Source organism: Pituophis catenifer, unplaced genomic scaffold (genome assembly GCF_029215685.1).
Source record: "Pituophis catenifer annectens isolate HBS135680 unplaced genomic scaffold, rPitCat1.0.hap2 SCAF_2, whole genome shotgun sequence".
Lineage (NCBI taxonomy): Eukaryota > Metazoa > Chordata > Lepidosauria > Squamata > Colubridae > Pituophis > Pituophis catenifer.
The window spans coordinates 280,814,006-280,827,386 of record NW_027256882.1 but is presented as its reverse complement, the minus strand read 5'-3'; positions in this window follow the sequence as shown (position 1 = coordinate 280,827,386).

Below are 13,381 nucleotides of genomic sequence, written 5' to 3'. Positions count from 1 at the left end.
AAATCTTTTTGATCATTCTTAAGCTATTTGAAATTTTTTAGTCCGATATTTGCCTTAAATATAATCAATCCATCTTCTCCATTCTAACATATATTTCTCATTTGAATGGTCCTTTAGATATGCTGAAATTTTCACCATTTCTGCTAAATTTACTACTTTTAATGTCCATTCTTGAATAGTAGGTAAATCTTCCTTCTTCCAGTACTGCGCCACCAAGAGTCTTGCTGCAGTTATTAAGTTCAGAATCAAATTAGTCTCTATAGCCGTACAATCTGTAATTATACCTAACAAAAACAACTGTGGAGTAAACTTTATCCTATTTATCCCTGTAAAAAAGTTAAAGCATTTTGGATAAAAAATATGGTGGATTATTTAAAATGTTTAAAAAAAAAAGGATAATAGCAAGACTTGATGATGGATAAGAGCAGGAAAGTTGAAGAAAGAGCCCGAGGGACTAATTTTGGCTGTACAAGATCAAGCCTTAAGGACAAATGCATACAAAGCCAGAATTGAGAAGACAGCAACAGACAGTAAGTGCCACCCATGCAAAGAAGCTGACTACCTGGTAAGCTGCTGGAAGAAGATCTCACAGTCTGACTACAAGCAGTGGCATGACGAAGTAGCGATGACAGTGCATTGGAAGATCTGTAAGAAATATCATTTGCCTGCGAGCAAGAACTGGTGGGACCATAAAATAGAGAAAGTCATAGAAAATGAAGAAGTTAAATGCTCTGGGACTTTAGAATTCAAACAGGCAGGCATCTGCCACATAATACCTTGGACTTAACAGTTGTTGATAAGAAAGACAGAAAAAGTCTGGGTCAGATGTGGCAAAGTGTTAAGGATATTGGTGTTGTGTTACCAACCAGCAGAGTAAATGCACAAGGAAACGTTGCTGAGAGCAATGAATAAGAGATATGCAAACTGGTTTATCAAAAGCTTACTTTATAGTAGAAAAAAACAGTCTCATAGTCTTTGAACAAATTCCAAGTCTTTGCCAGTAAATCAGTCCAGTGATACAAAAATTCTTCTACACAAACAGTAGTTGGTTAGAATAACAAACTCACTCTGGTTCACAAACCACGATGGTAGCAGATCCATCAAACGATGATAGCACAATGGTTGCAACTCCACACACTATGGTAGCATATCACATCATCTTCATACACAATGGCAGCATATCATAGCAGCAACTGAACACGTTACAATACCTTGCTTAAATACTCTCACAACCAGTGATTACCTAATTACAGCATGACTCAGCATTATAATGATTCAGCAGTAAAGCCTTAAAGTCACACAATACATATTCATATTAAAGTTACAGAACACATATATTGCCTGGACAACTTGTTAGGCTCAAACCATATCCTAACACAAAGCGGGCGCACGAAGCGAACCGGTTGTAACACTGGTTGAAACCCACCACTGTCCCCTTTATATATAATATTTGAGTGTTTTTTTAAGTTAGCAAAATATCAAAACTAGAAAGAGTGTTTACGGTTAAAAAAAATTGAAATAATATAGGGGAGTCTCTTAATATCAATTATGATAAAGATGAAGGAGTAAACAGAAGCATCTATTATTCCCCACAGCAAGGAGAAGCAGAAATGGTCAAATTGATTCTTTTATCCAAACTATATTTAACTATATTTAACTTTGTTTCTGTTTGGAAATGGCTTCCGGATTTTGTGCTTGCAATGAAACCCCCCCCCCAAACTTTTATTTTTATTTTTTTAATTTTTTGCTAACTAGATAGGTTTGTTGTTATAAAAATGGCTGGTATATACTGTTCTGTAAAAATAAAAAGTTAAGGTTGTAATGTTGTTATCTTCTACTGTGCTAAAGAGAGTTGGAAATTGGTGCCTTTTTCTTTCCTTTTCCCTCTTTACACTATATTTTTTTTCTTTTTCTTTTCCTTCCTAGTTTTCTTTTATTGAATTTCCCTTTGTATTTTATATTTTGAAAAACTAATAAAAATGTGACACAACAAAAAAAAAGAAGAAATAGCTTGAATGTTTTTTTTAATTTAATTTTTTTAAAAAAATTATTTTTAAACACAAACAAACATACAACATAAATACATATAAAAACACGTACATATACATTAATACAATACACAAAATACATATACAAAAATATATATATATATTTTGAAATAGCTTGAATGTTAGGTCACTGGCATAGATAACATCTACACCCACAACTGGTCTCTGCCCTCTGGTGCTTTCCAAGGCACCAGAGGTTAGAACAAGAAACCATGGATGGAAACTAATCAAGGAGAGAAACAACCTGGAATTGAGGAGAAACTTCCTAACACTGAGGACGAGAGGACCAAAAATGTGAACATGTGCGCCTTCCGCGCATACGCACAGCTTCAAAAACATGGCGATATAGGATAGGATAGCACCGGGGTGGGTGGGGTAGGCGGTGGGCCCACCCGCTGGTCGCAACTACTGGTTCACCTGAACCAGTCCAAACTGGCAGCAGCCCACCTCTGATGAGGACAATTAACTAATGGAATAGTTTGCCTTCAGATGTTGTGGGTGCTTCATCACTGGAGGTTTTTAAGAAGAAACTGGACAGTCACTTGTATAAAATGGTATAGGGCAGTGATGGCAAACCTTTTTGCCATTGCATGCCAGGAGCGGGAGGCGTGGGACAGGGTCACGCATGTATGTGCCCACACTCATAATTCTATGCGCTCCGCCCCCGCACATGCTCACGCAACCGCCCCACTCCCCCCGTTCCTGGCATGCAATGGCCCGGTAGGCCTGTTTTTCTTTCTCACCTGGTTCCAGGGCCTCTCTATGAGTCTGGGAGGGTGAAAATGGCCTTCCCCACCCCCCAAGAGGTCCTCTGGAGGCTGAAAACGGCCCATTTGACAACTTCCGGTGGGTCATTTTTGCCCTCCCCAGACTCCTAGAGAGGCCCTGGAACCAGGTGCGAAAGAAAAACAAGCCCACCAGAGGCAGGAAACAGTCTGTTTCCCTACTTCTGGTGGGCCCAGAAGACCCAAAAATCAACTGGCGGAGCTGAGCTCACGTGCCCACTGATATGGCTACGCGTGCCACCTGCCATAGATTCGCCATCATGGGTATAGGGTCTCCTGCTTGAGCAGGGTGCTGGATTAGAAGACCTCCAAGGTCCCTTCCATCTCTATTCTGAATCTGAATCGGATCCTGGTCAGTGACTTGAAAGGTTCTAGAGCCTCTATCCTAAGCACCCACCAGAGTTGCCTGTTCCACCACATGTTAAAAGCAGTGATTAGTGGTCATTTACGGTATCCTGCTGGTGGAAAATTCCAGATGTGAAGAGAAAGGCAAGAAAGAATCAACCAATCACTGTCCGTTAACTTGTCCCACATTAAAACTAAACCACATTAGAACAGCCGTAGTGAGTAGCCTCATCACTGAAGCAATCTAGAACCTGGTCATCCAAGGAATGAAAGGCATTTGTATCATCTCCAGAAGATACAGATGCAGCCATGACAAATAGCTGTGAGGCTTTACGGCAAGATTTAAACTAATGAGAAGAAAAGCACATTCTGGTTTTCTGATAGGCTCAGCAGATGTACAGATTAGGCAGATGTTTGGAATAAACAAAGGTGTCAGAGATGGGGGTGCCTTTAATTTTTGGAAGGGGGGGAATGAATCTCTCCTGGGCAATACTGCAGTTGCTATAGCAATTGATTAAAGAATAACTTTTTAAGTCTAAATCCTAATTGTACTGACAACAATCTAAATGCGGTTAGAACACTGAGTCACATTCCAGATTATGCGTCTCAAATAAGGGCTTAATTTAAACTTAACAAGGCAGTTATTATACAGTATGTTAATTCAATGTCATTTGATTAACCCCCCCCTCAAAAAAAACCACCCTTGTTTATTTATTTATTTATTTTATTTATTAGTTCGATTTATATGCCGCCCTTCTCCAGAGACTCAGGGCAGTTTACAATGCATTAAGCAAGAGCCTTCATACTTTTGTATATACCTGCTTAGTAGGGCTTTTTGGCCCCCCCCTAAGCGGTGTTCTTTTTTATACAAAGTCAGCTTATTGCCCCCACAAACCGGGTCCTCATTTTACCTACCTCAGAAGGATGGAAGGCTGAGTCAACCTTGAGCCTGGTGAGAATTGAACTCGCAGTAATTACAGGCAGCTGGCAGCTAAGTGCTACTTTAACAGCAGTTTAGTCTGCTGCGCCACCAAGGCTCTTGTTGCTTTAGCATTCGCACCCCCGTTATTAAGTTAAATCTGTAACCACCGAATGCCAAAATGTCGGTTATGTACCTAGAGATCACAATTAACACACAGCAGTTGCTTTAAATTGAAAAAACATTTTAAAGAGAGAGTTTCCGGGGGTTGATTATGATGTGTGACATTAATTCAAAGACATGCCATTTCTAAAATGTTATACAGGAAGATCTGGGGAACATACTGTACCTGAGCATTTAAATTTCCTTTCCATGAAGTAAGAGCCAAATTAACTTTGAAGCTTTAATTTATCAAATTGAGAAAAAGTAACTTATGACTGGTTTTCACAGTTATGACTGTTGCAGCATCCCTATGGTCAGATGTTCAAAATTCAGGTCCTTGGGGGGGGGAACCTTTTCGTTGGGGGTTAGACCCGCAAATATTGGATTGACTAAATGGTATTTGATGCTGCACATAATCACTGCAGGGAGACTGGCATTCGCACAAGAATGGAAGAATGAGGACTTCTCAACGGACTCAAAAATAATTTATAAAATCATGGAATGTGCAGAGTCCGACAGACTTACAAAACTGATCCAGGGTAAAAGAGACTCAGACTTTTATGGTAGTTGGAATTTGTGGTATGACTGGATCCAGAAACGATGGGAGAGAGAGACAATTATTTATGGTAATTAATAAGTATTGGAAAGGTAAATTTATATACAAGAATTTGTAAATATTTTCTATTTTACTCTCTGATTATTGGTGTGTGTATATATATATATATATATATATATAGATAGATAGATAGATAGATAGATAGATAGATAGATAGATAGATAGATATAGATATAGATATAGATATAGATATAGATATAGATATAGATATAGATATAGATATTTTGGCGATGTTACACTGTGATAGAAAAATTATTATAGATTAGTTATTGATTTTTTGTCTTTTTTGAACTATAGTAAAAAAAGATTAAAAAAAAAATCAGGCCCTTGGCAACTGGCATGTATTTGTGACAGTTGCACTGTCCCGGGGTCATTTGATCACCACTTTTAACCTTCCCAACTAGCTTCCAACAAGCAGAATCAATGAAGGAAGCCAGGTTCACTTAACGCCCACATGATTCATTTAACAGCTTCAGTGATCGGCTTAACAACTCTGCAAAAAAAGTTGTAAAACGGCAAATCTCATTTAACCGCTTAGAGAGGGCTGTAAAGTACTCTAAAGCGATATATAAATCTAAGTGCTATTGCTATTAATAACTGCCTTGCTTAGCAACAGAAATTTTGAGGTCAAATGTGGTATAAGTTGAGTACTACCTATATTGTGGCCCTCAGAACCCTTGATTGTGGCTTCTTACTTAATAGTGATTTTTAATGGGACAGAATGGGGAAATTAAAGATTAGAGCAGGGGTCGGCAACCTGAAACACTCAAAGAGCCACAAAGGTCCTAACTGGAAGCCCCCATTCAATTTTGGAGACGACCAGAAGTCCGGTTCCCCCATCATAATCTCCTCCTAGTGCGGCATCCTTTTTCCTCTGCTGACCAGAAGTCCGGTTCCCAAGTCATAGTCTCCTCCTAGTGCAGCATCCTTTTTCCTCTGCTGACCGGAAGTCCGGTTGCCCCACCATAGAGTCTCTTCCTAGCACGGTGTCCTTTTTCCTCTGCCGACTGGAAGTCGGTTCTCCCACCAAAGAGTGTCCTCCTAGCACGGCATCCTTTTTTCTCTACCTGTACTAACCAAAAGCCCTATCAATTGTAGAGCCAACCAACAACAGGGAGCGGCAGCAGAGGGATGAAAGAGCCACATGCGGCTCCAGAACCGCGGGTTGCTGACCCCTGGATTAGAGTGTAGTAATAATAGTCATAGTATTTCTAGTTATAATAGTAGATAGTAGTTATGATAATAACAAGACTTACTATTTTGGACTAGAATTTACTTTTATTGATATTCAAAAATCAATTGTTACTCTTGGGCTCGAAAAAGGTATGTAATTCTGAACTCAGTAATAGGATGGCAAGTTGAATATCAGTAAAATGTTCTTGTTAACAGAAAGAGGCATTTTCAAGAAGTAAAACAATCTCTCTGTACATTTACAAAATGTGCCTTGAACGTTTAGTATTTACCTTGTGAAAATCTTGTCAAAGCTTTTCTCATTCTTGGCATATTTATTCCCCGATTATGGAAAAATGCTGTAACATAGTAAATATGCCATATTTTATTATAAAATGTATTTAATGCACAATTGTCTTTGACTTTTTAACAGGTAATTGAGTTATATAAATTGCCAAACTAACATAACCAGGGGCTGTACAGTATTACAAAATTAATCAGGTAACATAATAATAGGAATGGGAATTAATTTGTTTATCTTTCTATTAACCTTTTTTTATCAACCTTAGCAACACACACAGACACACAGATATGCACACCAAAATCTTTCTGCTTAAATTAAAAAGTTAGAGCTTCATAGCAAAATAACATCACCCCAAAGAAGTAATATTCAAAAATTACAAATAATGAAAGAAGTAAGCTAGGCACATAGATATACAAAAAAGATTCACCATCACCAACAACAATAAATCAAAAGAGAGTTTTGTATTTTTAAAAAATGTCTACATTACATAACAAAGTTAAGAGTTGTTAACCTAATTTTGTGAAGCTTCTTCTCCGGTAACCTTGTACTGCAAACTAGGGCATATAAAACCTTTCCCAGACCAATTCTTGAATACAGCTTGTCTGCCTGGAATCCACACTGTATATCGGACATTAACACAATTGAGTGAGTCCAGAGGTACAGTACTTCACAAGAAGAGTATTCCACTCCTCTGCTCACAACAGAATACCTTATGCCACCAGGCTTAAAATTTTGGGATTGGAAAACCTAGAACTATGCCGCCTATGGTTTGACCTAACTGTAGTACACAAAATTGTCTGCTACAACGTCCTACCTGTCAACGACTACTTCAGCTTCAACCACAATAATACATGGGCAAACAATAGATACAAACTCAAAGTAAACCGCTCCAAACTCGATTGCAGAAAATACGACTTCAGCAACAGAGTGGTCAACGCCTGGAATGCTCTACCTGACTCTGTTGTTACATCCTCAAGCCCCCACAGCTTCAACCTTAAACTGTCTACCGTGGCCCTCATCCCATTCCTAAGAGGTCCATAAAGGGGGGGGGGGTGCATAAGTGCACCATCGTTCCTATCGCCCCTGTCCTACTGTCCCCATTTACTTGTACTCATTACCTGTGCTCATGTCCATGTTTATACTTATACCTGTTATCTAGTACATGTTCGACTAAATAAATAAGAAAGACATACATACATACATACATACACCCATAGCCATAAATAGTATGACACTGCTTTTTATATACTTGATCAAAAATGAATTCACCTTCATTTCACATCCCATCAAATGTTGGACCATGCTGGAGATCTGTAAGAAATCTTTGCTGCTGTATGGGGTCTGTATTTCCACAAATATCCACAGTACACAATCATATACATTCAAACACAACAAAGAAAACAGCAGGTTCGCTTGTGCTAACCTACCTTGTGCTAATCTACCTAAAACAAATCAAGAGGTTCAAGCAAGTCATTTACATGACCCCAATTCATTCTTCTGACATTTACTGCAGAGCCCTATTCTGACCTCAAACCACTTACTCAGGCCTTTTGGGGTGGGGGTGGGAGAAAAACATTTTGGGTGTGCAATTCTTCCTATGAAACAAAGTTTGCAAATCACACGCTCAGATCCTTTTTACTTGCCTGTTCTCAGTTAATATAACAGATTGGATAAAGAGAACCGAAGGAAAATCAACTTCACGAAAGCCAACCTTCTAAAGATCATTTTTTAAAAAATAAAATGATTTCCATCAAGTCAATTCACAGGAGATGGCTTGCTGTCACTGTCTGATTCTGCTTTCATCATGCAATCTTGAAATTAACCCATTTAGCATTTTGATAATGAATAGAATTAGATCACTCAATTCAGCAAAAAAAAAAAAATGCAAGGAACTAATCATAATCGCGCAGGGGATTATGGGAGCGACGGGGCACTCCCATGTGACACCTCTCCTGCGTGAGCTGCACTGGCTTCCTGTGGTCTTCCGGGTGCGCTTCAAGGTGTTGGTAACCACCTTTAAAGTGCTCCATGGCTTAGGGCTGGGGTATCTACGAAACCGCCTTCTGCCGCCAATAGCCTCCCACCGGACAGTTCACTCGCACAAAGAGGGCCTCCTCAGGGTGCCGTCGGCCAGGCAATGTCAGCTGGCGACCCCCAGGGGGAGAGCCTTCTCTGTGGCAGCACCTGCCCTCTGGAACGACCTACCCCCAGAGATACGCACGATACCAGACCTCCGGACTTTTCGTCGGGCCCTGAAAACACATCTATTCCATCTAGCCGGGCTGGCTTGATCCCATCCTTGCAGTTTTAATTTGTAATTGGTTTTAACTGGGTTGTTTTAAATTGATGGCCAAAATTATTTAATGTCTTTTAAACTGCTTTTAAATTTTATATGTTGTGTTTTACCGTGGCTGTTCACCGCCCTGAGTCCTGTTGGAGAAGGGCGGTATACAAATTAAATAAAATAAATAAATAAATCAGAGTTTCACAGGAGCTTCCACAGTGGATTTCAGATGCGACTCAACCAGTGGTGGGATTCAGCCAGTTCGCACCACTTCGGGAGAACCGGTTGTTAACTTTCTGAGCAGTTTGGCAAACTGGTTGTTTGAAGGAATCATTAGGGCAGAGAACTGGTTGTTAAGTTACTTGAATCCCACCACTGGACTCAACACATGTAATAAGGTCACTGTTTTTTGGGGTAGAGGGTTGCACAGCCTGTTTCTAAGTTGACGAATCAATGTATTGTTCAAATCCAGAAAATGGGTTAAATCCATAACCAAGTCATATGTTGTTCAATCACCATTTTTAAGACTCAATTTATGCCAACTGAAAAATCAGGGGGGAAAAATAATAATTAGACTATCTTCAAGCTGGAAATGAAAAGCAGAGGCGCATGTCCTGAGTACGTAGGATCCATAACTTTTATATCAATATATTATTCTGCCTCTTGATTATTTAGTCCTTTAAGATTAAAAAGAAATTCAGCTGAAATATGTTTCAACTGAAACATGTTTCAGCTGAAAAGCCTGTGAAAAATAAGTGTGAAATAGGGAAGTGTTTCAACTGAATTGAGAAATAAAATGGCAACTAGGCACGCCAAGAAAAGAGGAGCATCGTCTAATCAATTTAGGAAAAGAGATGGGTAGTTAAGAAATGTGAAATATAAGCAAACAAACTAACTTTAATTAAGGCTCCACTAGCTAAATGGAAGTTTCTTTTCTGCCTTCAAGGAGAGACCTAAATAAATTGTTTTAAATCTGCAGATTAAAGCAATGTAAATGCTTAGAATTTCAACTGAGTCCATCCATCATTCACAGCACATGGCTCAGATCCTGGATATGTCCATGAAGTCTGAATTTAGCCCACCTAACCAGTCAGATCTGGTTAGGGAGGGAGACCTTGTAGGGGTCCTAACCACCAAGAGAATGCCATCCTTAGGAATCTTAATCTCAAACCTTCTCAGGGATGCCCCACTGAGTTACATATATCATTCTCTCCAGCGTGCGCGCACACACAAATACACACACATACACACTGTTGGAAGAAATGTCCATCTGGGTTCAGTTCCAACTGGAGAGAAAGACACTGGAAACATGGAGACTGCTTGGAAAAATGGTTTAATGGTTGACAGGACCACATGGTTTGAGGTCCTGGGAAAAAAAGCACATGGGGAAGAGAGAGAGAGAGAGAGAGAGAGAGAGAGAGAGGGAGGGAGGGAGGGAGGGAGGGAGGGAGAGAGAGAGAGAGAGAGAGAGAGAGAGAGAGAGAGAGAGAGAGAGAGAGAGAGAGAGATTTATACCCTCTGTTGGGCTTTGAATTTGAGCTTGTATTCTGATTGGTTCTCAGAATCCCATGGGGCCATGCAGGGGTAACTTTGTAGGTTGTCTTTTGAGTTGAGCTTGGTTGAGCCTTGCTGGTTGATGTAACCTTCCCAGGTGCCATGTGGTGAGTTCTGTTGCTAGATGGATAGAGGGCTAATCCTACCTTTGTTGGATCTTGGGTGAGGGCATTTGCTTATGAATAGACCTAGCTGTCTTTTTATCTCTTAAGTGCTGACATCTGCTGTGGGCTATTGAGGAGGTTGGGGGATATTAAGAGTGAGTCTGCTTCCTGCCTAAAAAAAAACATGTTTCTCTATTTCTCATCCAGGGAAATATAATATTCTGCCTTTTTAATATTTCTGAATATTTCATTCTTCTAGGAGAGGAATGAAACACCTTAATTACATTTCCAGATAGGCATAAAATTTGGCTTTTCAAAAAGGTATTTTTGGTTCAACAAGCTCATGTAGAAAGGCCAAGGGAGAGAATGGAACAGGGGTGGGGTCTTCTCTTTTATCTTATCAACCAACTGTCAACCCCAATTGGGGCCACAGGTCTGGTGGAATCTCCAGCTAGAGTGGACAGGAGGTGTGAAGAAGGGCCAAGGTTAGAGTCTTTGCTTAGAGTCTGGCTGCATTTTCCTGGGAAGGGTGAGGTAAGGCTTCAGGGGACGTAAGGCCAGCACCTTAATTCTGTTCTTTGTTTATTTTATTTATGTATTTATTTATTTGTTTTAATTTGTATACCGCCCTTCTCCAGCAGGACTCAGGGCGGTGAACAGCCAGAATAAAACAGAATATACAAAATTTAAAAACAGTTTAAAAATAATTAAATATTTTTGCCCACAATTTAAAACAACCCAATTAAAATCAATTCAATTTAACCAAAACAGTGGGATCAAGCCAGCCCGGCTAGGTGAAATAAATAAGTTTTCAGGGCCCGATGAAAAGTCCGGAGGTCTGGTATTGTGGGTATCTCTGGGGGGAGGTTGTTCCAGAGGGCGGGCGCCACCACAGAGAAGGCTCTCCCCCTGGGGGTTGCCAGCCGACATTGTCTGGCGGACGGCACCCTGAGGAGGCCCTCTCTGTGGGAGCGTACTGGCCGGTGGGAGGCTACTTGTGGCAGAAGGCGGTCTCGTAGATACCCCGGCCCTAAGCCATGGAGTGCTTTAAAGGTGGTCACCAACACCTTGAAGCGCACCCGGAAGACCACCGGGAGCCAGTGCAGCTCGCGCAGGAGAGGTGTCACATGGGAGCGCCCCGTCGTTTCCCATAATCCCCCGCGCAGCCGCATTCTGGACCAGCTGGAACCTCCAGGTGCACCCCAGGGGGAGCCCCATGTAGAGAGCATTGCAGTAGTCCAGGCAGGAGGTGACGAGCGCCTGAGTGACTGTGCGTAGGGAGTCCTGATCCAGAAAGGGACGCAACTGGTGTATCAGGCGAACCTGATAAAAAGCCCCCCTGGCCACAGCCGTCATATGCTCTTCTAAAGACAGCCGTGCATCCAGGAGGACGCCCAAGTTGCGAGCCCTCTCCGTGGGGGCCAATGATTCACCCCCAATAACCAGCGACGGCACCAGCTGGCTATATCGGGATGCCGGAAGCCACAGCCACTCGGTCTTGGAAGGGTTGAGTCGGAGCCTGTTTCTCCCCATCCATGTCCGCATGGCCTCCAGGCACTGGGACATCACTTCAAGGGCATCGTTGGGGTGCTCTTCTCTGCACTCTTTCTAGAGTCTCAACATCTTTTTTACATCGTGGCGACCAAAACTGAATGCAGTATTCCAAGTGTGGCCTTACCAAGGCATTATAAAGTGGTATTAACACTTCACGTGATCTTGATTCTATCCCTCTGTTTATGCAGTGTTGGCTTTTTTGGCAGCTGCTGCACACTGCTGGCTCATATTTAAATGGTTGTCCATTAGGATTCCAAGATCCCTCTCACAGTAACTACTATTGAGCAAGGTACTACCTATACTGTACCTTTGCATTTTGTTTTTCTTGCCTAAATGTAGAACCTTACTTTTTTCACCACTGAATTTTATTTTGTTAGATAGAGCCCAATGTTCAGGTCTGTCAGGATCCTTCTGTATCTTAAGCCTCTCTTCCGGAGTGTTGGTTATTCCTGCCAGCTTGGTGTCATCTGCAAGTTTTGTGTTTTTTTTAATTTGATTTATATGCCGCCCTTCTCCGGAGACTCAGGGCGGCTTACAATGCGTTAAGCAATAGCCTTCATACTTTTGTATATTTTATACAAAGTCAGCTTATTGCCCCCACAAACTGGGTCTTCAATTTACCTACCTTAGAAAGGATGGAAGGCTGAGTCAACCTTGAGCCTGGCAAGATTCGAACTTACTTTAATTGCAGATAGCTGGTGTTAAATTACAGTGCTTAGTCTGCAGAGCTATCCAAGTTTGATGAATTCCCCATCTATCCCCTCGTCCAAATCATGCGGTCCATAGCCAGCTCCTTCTGTTGGAGTGAGTGAGGTGGGCCAAATCCATTGGGGCAAGACTACTTCTCAGATACCCTAGTATTTGAGAATCAAATATTCCTCCGATACTCTTCAGATACAATCAAGTTCTGTTTGCTTTTCATTTTCTGACATTAATACTGTAAACCTCTCCAGAAGTCTCCAGAAGTGAAGGGGTATAACAGCAGCAATAATAATAATAATCACAACAATCCCATGGTAAATCTCTTATGCTGAAGAACAGGCATTAAATTATAATGGAAGTTCAGGAACCTTCTCTGTGTGATATTTCTACAAGATTGAAAGAGAAACTCTCTGTTATGAATGCTAAAAAAAAAAGGAGACAGAAGCATCAAAATCGGGACATCTGAGAGATATGCACTTAACTCCATTTCTCTCCTGTCATTGTAATAAGAGAATAGCTTTCAAACATCAAAATCAGTTATACATTAATCTCAAAGTAATTATAAATTTAAGGGAATTACAATAGACTAAGATTGTTCCAGATTTTTGGCAGATTTCTTTACCATGAGCCAATTCCATTCTTAAACATCCTGTTGTTGCCTAGGATTAAATGCTCTTTTTTTTAAAAAAAAGGGGGGGGGGGTGATTTAAAAATATATGGGGGAAAAACTTGGGATGGTTTCTCTTTGTAGTTTTTGTTACGTTTCCTAATAGAAGGAAACCCTCCTAAAACTCTGGAATTTTCACATGAAACTTTTTTTCAAGAACCAAACAA